This window comes from Arachis stenosperma, chromosome 4, assembly GCF_014773155.1.
Source record: "Arachis stenosperma cultivar V10309 chromosome 4, arast.V10309.gnm1.PFL2, whole genome shotgun sequence".
NCBI lineage: Eukaryota > Viridiplantae > Streptophyta > Magnoliopsida > Fabales > Fabaceae > Arachis > Arachis stenosperma.
In genome coordinates, this window is record NC_080380.1 from 132,246,812 (window position 1) to 132,258,609 (window position 11,798).

An 11,798-nucleotide genomic window follows, 5' to 3' on the forward strand; every position below is an offset into this window, starting at 1 on the left:
GTATGGTTTGCCCAAAAATCAATCGATTGGTCATATTACCCAATCAATTGAACTCATTAAAGCAATCTGGGTTTAATTAATTCAATCGATTGGTTATGAGAATTCAATTGATTGGTTATGTTTTAAAGTTTGTACGTGACTAATGGCATATTCCAATTCAATTGATTGGTATGAGAATTCAATCGATTGAAATGTGACGTAAATAAGTTTTTATCTGCATCCAATCGATTGGTATGATAATCCAATCGATTGGAATTTGAAACGCGCTATATATTAATCCAGTAACCATGTGTATTCACCCTCTCTCCCCTTTTTAAACATAACAACACCATTTCTGCTAACCTCTATGCTCTCTCTAAATTCAAAAAACTTCTCTCTTCTTCTCCAATTTCACCAACATCCACTCCAAATTACATACATATTATTAATCCTCATCCAAATCCCTACAAAACCCACCGAACCAATATTATTGTCACATTAGCTTAATGGTGAATTTTGTATAATTTTTTCATCTATTTTTTGCTCTACATATATATAGTAATATTAATATTCTTTAAAGTAGTTAAATGATATGTTATGAAAAAAAAAAGAGTAAAATCTTGAGGGCTTTGTGCCCACCTTCCACATATTATTTACCACTAAGAGCTTCACATAGGTGATGGGTTAATCGAGAAAGGACAACATAGGCGTATATGATTTTTTTAAAAATTTCCACAAAGAATTCTCTACATGTATGAATTTGTTATTTTGATAAGAAAAATTATTCTTTTATTTTTAATTCTAAATTTGAAATTTTATCAACAAAATTAGGAAAAATACTCAAATAAAAGAATATCCATTTATAAGTTTTTATTAGAAAAATATAATAACGACCGAAAGATTGTAATTTAGAATATCTCTCAATTTTTTCTTTACAAATGATCATTGTCAAAACATTAGTCATTGCTTAAACTATATTTAGATTCACAAATCAATTGTTTACTGCAATTATTACTGTAAAATAAACTCTTTAGTTGATTAAATTTTAGCGGGACAAATGCATGCAATTAAAATTATTTTTGTAGTTTTGATGAGTTTGGAAAACTCTAAATTAATTTAATCTTCAACTCACATTTATTAATTAATAATTTTGTTGTGCAAATTTTGTTTTGGGCCGAAAAAATATCCAGTCCAACATGTTGAAGAAAATCAGCCTTATGCAAAAATTTGAAGATATACATGGCTGAAATTTATTATTATGTGAATTGGGCCAGAAAAATCTTTAAACAAGCCCAATTGTTTCTTTGGTGCAAGATCAACGAAATTTGGTCCAAAATTGAAAAAGAAGAAAAACAAAAGTTGGATGTTTTCACTGTTACTACACCCTTCATTTGATGGAATTCAAAATTTGATTAAATGAAGTTAATACAAACATTGATAACATGAGAGAGAAAATTTAAAATTGATTTGATTGCTATTATTACTTCACACGTTACTGCGAAAGAGGGAAGTGGACTTTAATTGAGTGTAATTGATTTTAATTTTTTTCTTTATTTTTTTTGGAAGCATTCTCTCTCTTCTCTCTCTTCTTTCATCACTCTTGGCCATGTCACAAAGAAGAAGAATAAACAAGCTATCAGAAATAAGGCACTGTAGCAAGGAAGAAGCCATTGTGATGATGGCATTAGGAAAAATAAGATCCACAGTAGGGTGTGGCTGAGATCTTTTCCACTTATGGTAAAAAGTGGTGAGGAAGTCTCAAACTCTCCATACCCAAAAATGGAGAAGATCCAACTCGGTCAGAGGAAGAAGATCCCTTGGAAGCATGACACGTCTCTACTTTTGATCAACCACCAGATGAGGTAGCTACTGTAGCTACGTGGAGGAAGAGGCAGAAGTAAGAGCAGATGGAGCTGTCATCATCAAGAACTCATCAAGGGTCAGGAATCCTTCTTGGAGAGCAAGTCAAGATGAAAGGCCCGGATTGATGAATCTTTGTGAGAAGGGATGACACAGAGGTAATTGCATGTTGGATTTTATATTTGGTTTCCTCTCCTCTCTCTCTTGCCGAACCGATTTTGTTTGAAGAAGAAGAAGATTAGCTCGGTTCAACAGTTTCAACCTTGGAGGCTTCCCCTTCTATAAATAAGGGAGAACAGGCAGGGCTTGAAGTAAGGAGAAAAGAGTGAAAGCACAGAGTTCTCATAGCTACCCAAGCTAACAGAAGTTCTTCTCCTTCAATGTTTTCTATTTTGTATTTTTTTGTTTAGTTTTGTCTGTCTTGAGTCTCATGAAAAAAGGCAAATAGTGAGATTTGTATAAAAAGTCATAGAACGAAAAAATACAGAGTATACAAAATTAAAAGAAAAAATCATAGATGTCATAGAGGTCCTTTGTACATCTGTGTTGTGTTTCATGATTCTGTGGGAATCCCCTTCCAAGTTGGGTTAGCACTTAGCAGTTGAAAGCTTGGTAGGTGACCAAGTCAAGTTCAGGATTGGGGTTAGACTCTTGACTTGCCCCGGATAGGAAGGGTAGTTCCTAGGGAGAATTGGTGTCTGTAATGTGTTTGATTATAATGAAATTCCGTCATTGTTATGATGGAGACTGGATGTAGGCTACACTACACTTAGCAGCTGAACCAAGATACTTTTGGGTGTGATTCTCTCTTTCTACTCCACTCAAATTCTGATTCTGTTCGAAGGAGATAAAATTGAAAAATATCTCCTCATTGGTTACGAGACAAAAAGAAAAAGTCTCTTGACTAGTGACGAGACAAAAAGTAGAAATATCTCCTTAAGTATTCTAAACGGGCAACAAGATTTATTCAGCGAAAAAAGGGGCAAAGGTTCAACCCCCTTCTCTTAACTACCGATAACCATCATAGTTGTATTATTATTCCTAACGGTAATATAATTACTAGAAAAAAAACAAAAAATTATCTTATTTAACATTTATTACCATAAATCTAATCTTCAAAAATTAAAATTTTTTTTTAGTATAGTCCCAATACTAATAAAATTAATAATTTAAAATAAAAAATAACTTATAATAAAATGCTTAAGTAAGAGTAGATGCATTTTAATGATTAAAAGATATAACAATATTAAGATATTATATTATATTTTAATTTAAACTACAACATAGTTAGAATATTGCCATGTAATCTCACTAGAAAAAAAAGATAGTAAAATTTTACAAATAATTTAACGAAAATAAATTTTATTTTAATGTATAAAATGTATATATCTACTAATAAATAATTATTTTTATATATGAAAAAAATGGTCATATATATTGTCCCCACATCAGATGAGTTGACATCTTGTGGGAAATTGGTAATAACAGTAGTATTATAGACTAACACATTTTTAATTTATAATTATTAATTAATTATTATTAATCCTTTTAATAGTATAAAATTATATACTTTTTTTAAATGATTAAATATTTATTAGATTTTAATGAAAGTGGTGCCTAGAGACTTTCTCTTCGCCCTAATTGAAAGAATGCGCGTGAAGTAGTTCGAAGTTAATTAAGCTTGCGTCCCATTAGGGGTGGTAATAATATGTATCCTATATGCGGGTACCTAATCCGATCCTATGCGGTTGGGTAGGATTGTCAATCCGATTTTCAGCGGGTAAGGTAGGGTGCGGGTTAAGTTTCAATCTTACTCAACCAACCTGCACTTTATATATGTATATATTATATATTTATATAAAAATATGTTTTAAGTGAAGGTTGAACTAAAGACCCCTCACTAAATATAAAAAATCTTTAGCCACTAAAAAAATAATTAATTGCTAATTTAATATTTTTAAACCATAAAAATCAGTTTTATTTTAAATTATCATCAAGTTATATAATAATAATAATGTATCTTTTCTATAACCCGTGGATAAGATCAGGTATCTGCGGGTTAAGAGAGGTAGAGTTAGGGTTGAGATATTCTCAACCAACAGATTGAGTAGGATTGAATTTATATAAAAATTTCAACCTGCTAATAAGATGAGAGTTGTATCCAAATTCTACCCTATCCTTTGCCACCCTTACTCCCACTGGAGTGTTCTCTTCTTTTCATGCTTCAGTGCTACGCTATCCAAATGCAAGAATTTTCAGCTAAATAATGATTATGACGCCACTATATATATATATATATATATATATATATATATACCCTCGAGTCCTCGATATGCATCTCATTTCCATACAGATTAAACAAATCCTTATTATTCACATACAATGGATTGCACCTTGTCTCTTGAGAAGAATTGGAAATATGATGTGTTATTGTGAGTTTTAGAGGGGAGACTCGCTTCAATTTCACCGATCATCTTTATGCTGCTCTCCGCAGACACGGCATGGTTGCCTTCAGGGATGATACTAGGCTCCAGAAAGGAGGACCTATATCAGCAGGGCTTTTGGAAGTTATTGAAGGATCACAGGTTCTGATTGTTGTCTTCTCTATCAACTATGCTTCTTCCACATGGTGCTTGCAAGAACTGGCAAAGATAGCTGATTGCATGAACATACCGGGACACCGTGTTCTGCCTGTTTTCTGTGATGTGAGTCCATCTGAGGTCAGAAAGCAAAGAGGAAATTACGAAAAAGCCTTTGTGGAACACGAAGAAAGATTCAAAGAAGATGCGGAGATGATGGAGCAAGTGGGAAGATGGAGGGCAGCTCTAACACAAGTAGCCAGTCTCGCTGGCTGGGATCTCAAGGATAAGTGAGTTACCCCTTCCATGTTTTGCTATTTATTCCTTATTTGAAATAATTTGATCATCATCACTCTTAACATTAATTAACACATGTCACAGTCTATTTTTATTAAGTTATATATCTCTCTCTGTCTCTGTGTGTGTGAATTTATACTTATTTAAATTAAAATTACATAATATATTAATTATATAATAGTTTAACGAATTTTATTTTGAAATAATTATATATTAATTAAATATTTAAAACATAGCTAAAGTTCTTATTAAAATCACGAAATTAAAGTTTATTAAATTTTACCCCAAGCAATCTAAATTTATAATCTAATACAACTTTAAGCAAAAACAAGCATATCACTTGTAAAAGACAACTATATATTCACATTTTGCAAAGTAACGAATTTAAAAAATAATTTTTTTTTCTAAAAGTTTTTAAATTAATATTCTCTTTCACAAATGTAAGTAATTGTGTTGTAAGATAGTTTTATATGTTTTCATATAACTCCTTATTTCTTTTTAATATTCTCTAATAAATAAAGTTGTGATAATAATTTTCAAAGGATAAAATTAAATTTTTGCAATTTTTCTTGCATTTCAATTTAAACAACCTTTTAAAAAAATCATTTGAACTGCGTGTTTTTGCATTTTTATTAAGGAATAAAATTATATTTTAACTTGTTATCAAGATTTTTTCGATCACTTTTTTGCATTTTACAACCTTTTCAAAAGAACTATTTGATTGTCCTTATGAAAATGGCTATAATTTTATATTATTTTATTTATTTTTTAATTTCTTTATCAAATAATAAAGTAATTTTAACTCTACTTATCAACGAATAAAATAATATTTTCACTTGCAATTAAATTTTACAATCTCTTCTTTAATGTTATTTACCTAAAAAATAATTATTTTGATTATATTTGTTCACTTGATTTTTATAAGGAAATATTATCACAATAACCATACTAAATTATATAGTTATCAAGTGTGAGAATTAATTGAATGACCTTTTTAACTATATTTAAGTATTGTTAATTTCTGTGTCTAAAATAAATTGGTTATAACATACATAAAAATCATTGTTTATCTTTAATATGCTACTTAATTATCAAATTCTAATTGTTGGTATAACAACAAAGAGTGAGCATGAGAGAATAAGAGATTGCCAATAGTAAGATTATGAATGTCCAAATAATACGAAGCATTATGTGTCAAGCTTTTAATATAACATTATTTTATTTATTTATTTTTTTACAAATTACTAGATTATACTTTATTTAAATCTGCACGATGCATCGAAAAATACAAGAATATAAATGAAAATATTCTTTCGTGTTAAGAAATAAAATAATTTAAAATTTTTATAAAATATATTTTCTAATAGAATTGTTTAATGTAATTTTAAAATGTATAATACTGTTGTATTATAATATACAAATATTCTTATACTTTGTATAAACTTACATTATAACGTGTTTTGGCTTTATTTTCTTTCTAAATATTAACTTAGAAATTATCCAAAAAATATGTAGATTTTGATCTTAATTTCTTTATAATAATGGGGAAGAAACTAATATATATGTAACACTTTTTTTTTTTTTGAATTCTATTCTTTTATGAATAAACATAAAACTTTTACTTTTCAGATATATTATTTTCAATCTTCACATTTATTAATGCAATTGGTTTTCAAATTTTATTATCATTATTATTAAATGCTTCTAAATAAATTTGATATTTTCTTATGTTGTTACAAATTAAATTTAGTATTAACACGATAATTTTTATATAAACTTAAAAAATTTAAGTGTAATCAGTTTACTTTAATATAGCTCTGATTTCTTCTTTTATACAATTATATATCCATGATTTTATAAAATAAAATTTACTCAACAAATAGGACCTAAAATATCAGAATTTATACTCTTGATATAAATTAATATTTTTTATATAATTGAAAAATTTAATTTAAAGGATTGTAAAATTAATGATAGATTAGTTACATATAAAACTTATGTCATTATCTTATTTTAATACTATTTTGATCTCTTTTTTATATAATTTTTAAAATTTTATAAAATAAAGTTTATTCAACAAATATGACATACTAAATTAGAATTTAAACTAACCCTTTATATAAACTAATGTTTTCTATAATATAATTTATTTTATATAATTGAAGAATTTAATGTAAGAAATTATTAAATTGATGATAAATTGGTTACATACATATATATAGATGCTAGTTATTATGATATTCTAAATGTGATATATAGATAAATTGTTTTCTTTATGTTGCTGTATAAACTAAGTTTAGTGTTAACATGATAAATTCATAGACAATTTAAAAATTTAGATGTTATTATTTATTATCTTGTTAAACTATAGTCTCTCCTGTTTAAAATATTACAATAGATATTATAAGTAGATGGATATAATCTATTATCTTCCCTTATATATGTAGGCTTGTGCTGATTTATGTGAGAATTTTATTTTTTTTTTCTTGATGTGTTTTAGGTCACAATCCGCTGAGATTGAAAATATTGTGAAAGAGGTAATAAGCATAGTGAGTCCCAAACCATCATCAAGTCTATCTAATGATATAGTTGGGATGTATTCTCCTCGACAAGAATTAAAAAAGTTTCTAGTTTTGGACTCAAAAGATGATGTCCGAGTTGTAGGGATTTGTGGAATGGGCGGCACAGGAAAGTCAACTCTTACCATCATTTTATATGAAAAATGCCTCGTGTTTTGTGGATGACGTCAGTAAAATTTACGGAGGTGATGGTGCAGTTGGTGTACAAAAGCAACTTCTTTGTCAAGCTTTTAAGGAAGAAAATTTTTCGACATGCAATCTTTCAGTGGCAAATAATCTGATTCAAACTAGGTTACGCCATAGAAAGGTTCTGATAGTTCTTGATAATGTTGATGAGGGGATTCAATTGGAGAAGTTGGCTATAAAACGGAAAAGGTTGGGTAGGGGGAGTAGAATAATCATAGTTTCTAGAGATGAGCATATATTGAGAGAACATGGAGTGGATGAAGTTTTCAAAGTTCCGCTCTTAGATTATGAGAATGCTTTCCAATTGTTTTGCAGAAAAGCTTTCAAATGTAGTCAAGTTGCCTCACAAATTCTGCCTTAAGATATGCTAATGGACTTCCATTAGCAACCAGAGTATTGGGCTCATATTTGTTTGGACGAAATGTGTCAGAGTGGAGTAGCGCATTGGTTAAATTGAAAGAAAAGTCAACAAAAGATATTCTGAATGTGCTACGAATCAGTTTTGATGCATTTGAGGATATGAAAAAGGAAATATTTCTTGATATTGCTTGTTTCTTTTCACATAACTGTGAAGAATACGTGAAAGATATTTTATGTATTCGAGGATTTCATCCTGATATTGGTATAAGAATTCTCATTGATAAATCACTCATAACTCTTGTTGGAAGGGTGATAGTTATGCATGATCTGTTAAGAGAGTTGGGTAGAAGTATTGTTCGAGAAAAATCACGCCACGAACCAAGAAAGTGGAGCCGGTTATGAAATCAAAAGGATCTAAGCAATGTCTTACGAGAAAACAAGGTAAAATAGTTATTGAAATTGTTCTAGTTTGCCACTTTTATTTAGAATCTAAATAATTTTAAAACCTCTAATATTTCAGATAGCAGAAAACCTTGAAGCCATAGTTCTGCAAGAATTTTGTGAAAGTAGGAAAGAGTTGCCAGTTGAAGCTTTATCACAAATGAGTAACCTGAAATTGCTTATACTTACAATTAGAAATTTAAATTTCTCAGGATACCTGCATTTTCTTTCTAATGAGTTGGGATATCTTGAATGGGAAAAATATCCTTTCACATGTTTGCCATCAAACTTTCAGCCAAATAAATTCGTTAAACTAATCCTGCAACATCAAAGAACTCTGGAAGGGAATAAAGGTATGGCAAATATCCTTGTCTTTGTTCGTATTAATTTTATAATTAAATTATTTTTTTGATATCTATAATATCATCAAATTTATAATTAGATCCTTATAATTTAAAAATGTTCAACTAAATTCTTATACATTAAGGTAGAAGAATAAAATCTTAAAAACAGAAAATTAATTTAAAAATATAAAATTTTAAGGAAGAGAAAATTAATTTAAAAATGTAAAATTTTAAGTAAATGTCAAGTTTTTGTTCAGAAAGTATGTACTCTTTTCTAATCCTGAAAAATAGTCATTATTAACATATTCATATTTACTTAAAACCAATTTTATATTCACAAATAAGTTGTTTCATGTAATAGTTAATATACTTTATTCTTCAATTTTTGGATCTATAATTATAAATACAAATACAACTCTATTTCTTTTTTCTAATTGCATTCATTTATTGATATTGTTATTGATATTTTTTGTATATGAATAACAAAAATATTGATAATATCCATTTAATTATAGTCACAAAAATATCTATCTAATTATTTTTTTTTGTTAGACGAAAAATTACATAAGACTAATAGTAAAAGTAATTATCCTTAACTTATAAATGTAAGCAATTCGTTAATACTAGATTTAGACCTCACATTTTAAAGAATTAAAATGAATTAATTTTATATATAAAAAATTATTTAATAAGAAAACCTTAAAAGTAGTATTAATATATATATATATATATATATATATATATATATATATATATATATATATATATATATATATATATATATTCGTTAAGTTATTTGATAAAATTGTACTTAATTAGAATTACTTGCATAAATTAACCAATTATTTACATTTATGAGTTAAAACTTAAAAGTAATTATTTATGCTATTGATTTTTGTAACGTATTCTCTAAATCTCTATTTACAAGAATAAATCTCCCTTTAAAAGAAAATTATAATTAGATAGATGGATATTATCAACTATATACAGATATTCATAAAATATTAATAATAATATCAATATACGAATACAATCGAAAAAAATTGAGTTGTATTTAATTTATATTTGTGATTATAAATTAAAAAAATTGATGAAAAAAGTATGTCAACCATTGCATGAAATAACTTATTTGTGAATTTAAATATAGTTTCAAGTAAATATAAATGTGTTAATAATGATTATTTTCAAGAACTTGAAAAGAATACATTCTTTCTGAATAAAAATATTAAATTAAAGTTTATTTATTTGATTTCATATAATCTTTATCTTTGTTCTTTTTAAGTAGTTACTTTTATTTATTGTTTTTTTTTTGTCTTTTTTAAAGTTACATTTAAATACTATAGCATAAAAATGAAAATATTAGGCAAAATATATAAGTATGAATATAAGCTAAGGTTTCAATAGCCGAAAATAGCATTTAATTTTTCATTTTATTTTTTTATGAATCACAACACTATGTATTTTTAACAATATTATTATAACTAAATGATATATTAAAAAGGTGTAAATTGTTGAAAGAGAATATATATATATATATATAGGTGATAAAAATAATGTATAAGTAATGAAGGGTAATCTCTCACCTTTAATTCTATAAGTGAGACTAAAAATAAATAAAAAATAGAACAATAAAAGGTAAGATTAAACACTTGACACCATTCAGTTTTTTTTTTTCACTGGTAAGATCCACTCCACTAGTACTAAGTCATTCTAAGAATCTTGTAAAGATACCAAACTTATCTCAGGTCCCAAAGCTTGAGAAACTAAATCTTAAAAGATGTGTTAAACTTGTTCACCTTGATCCATCTGTTGGTTCTCTACAAAAGCTTCATTCCTTAAATCTGGAAAACTGCAAAAGCCTTGTAAAGATATCCATCTTATCTCGGACTCCAAATCTTAAGAAGCTAAATCTTGCAGGATGTGATAAACTTGTTCATCTTGATACATCTATTGGTTCTCTAGAAAAGCTTCGTTTCTTGAATCTGGAAAACTGCAAAAACCTTGTAAAGATACCCATCTTATCTCGGACCCCAAATCTTGAGGAGCTAAATCTTGGAGGATGCGATAAACTTGTTCTCCTTGATGCATCTATTGGTTCTCTAGAAAAGCTTCGTATGTTGAATCTGAAAAACTGCAAAAATCTTGTTAGTATTCCCAATAGCATATTTCATCTTAATTCTCTTCAACGTTTAAATCTATCTGGATGTTCGAAATTATTTAAGTATCAGTTGTTAGAGAAACCAAGACAGAACGAGCAGTTGAATTCAGGTCAAAGTGTGACAAGCCACACGACATCGTCGATATGCAAAACTCTTACAAGGCCTCTCCATATTTTATCTTCTAGAAGGCGTTCCAATTCAGTTGGTTCATTGGTGCCTTGTTTGTCCCGTTTCCCAGCTTTGACATATCTTGACATAAGTTTCTGTAATCTAGTTCAAATCCCTGATGCTATTGGACTGTTACATTGTTTAGAACATCTAAACATAGGTGGAAACAATATTGTTGTGCTACCTCATTGCATCAAGGAACTTCCCAAGCTAACTTGGTTGAACTTGGAGTACTGTATGCAGGGACAGATCCAAAAATATTATCATAGGGCCAATAACATATATAATATTAAAAAACTATGAAAAAAATTATATAATGTAAAATGTAGTACAAAAATATCTCGATAGAGAATATATTTTAAAATACAGAAAATATGTATGTATTTTTTATTAACGAAGTGATCGATTTTTCGTATCATAAAATTCATCGAAATATAGTAGAATTGGTGTTTTCGTAGTAATCGGTCGGGGGCTGTTACTTGTATTTTAGATTGTTGTTTTCGTAGTAATCGGTCGGGGGCCGTTACTTGTATTTTTCCAATACAGTTTAAGCAAGACTTGATCACAACTTAATTGGATCATTTGTTGCTAATGTTTTTATCCCGGAAAAATATCAATGGTTTTTGTCCAAGGGATTCAAAGGGAGCATCTTATCTTGATGGTACTGAATTGGCTGCCGAGACTTCTTCTTATCCAGAAGTAGTAGAAGTGAAGAGTTGTGGTTACTGTTGGGTATTTAAGGAAGATGTGCAACCATTTAACCCAACAATGATGTACAGCGCCAATTCTTCATCTCACAATAAGAAGCACAAGTTTTTGGCAATTCAAGATGAGCAATTAATGTAG

General features: G+C 28.2%; 1 pseudogene; it reads left to right on the plus strand.

The window, feature by feature from the left end:
• Positions 1–1,758: 1,758 nt before the first annotated feature.
• LOC130975554 (disease resistance protein RUN1-like) lies at positions 1,759–11,798 on the plus strand (annotated as a pseudogene).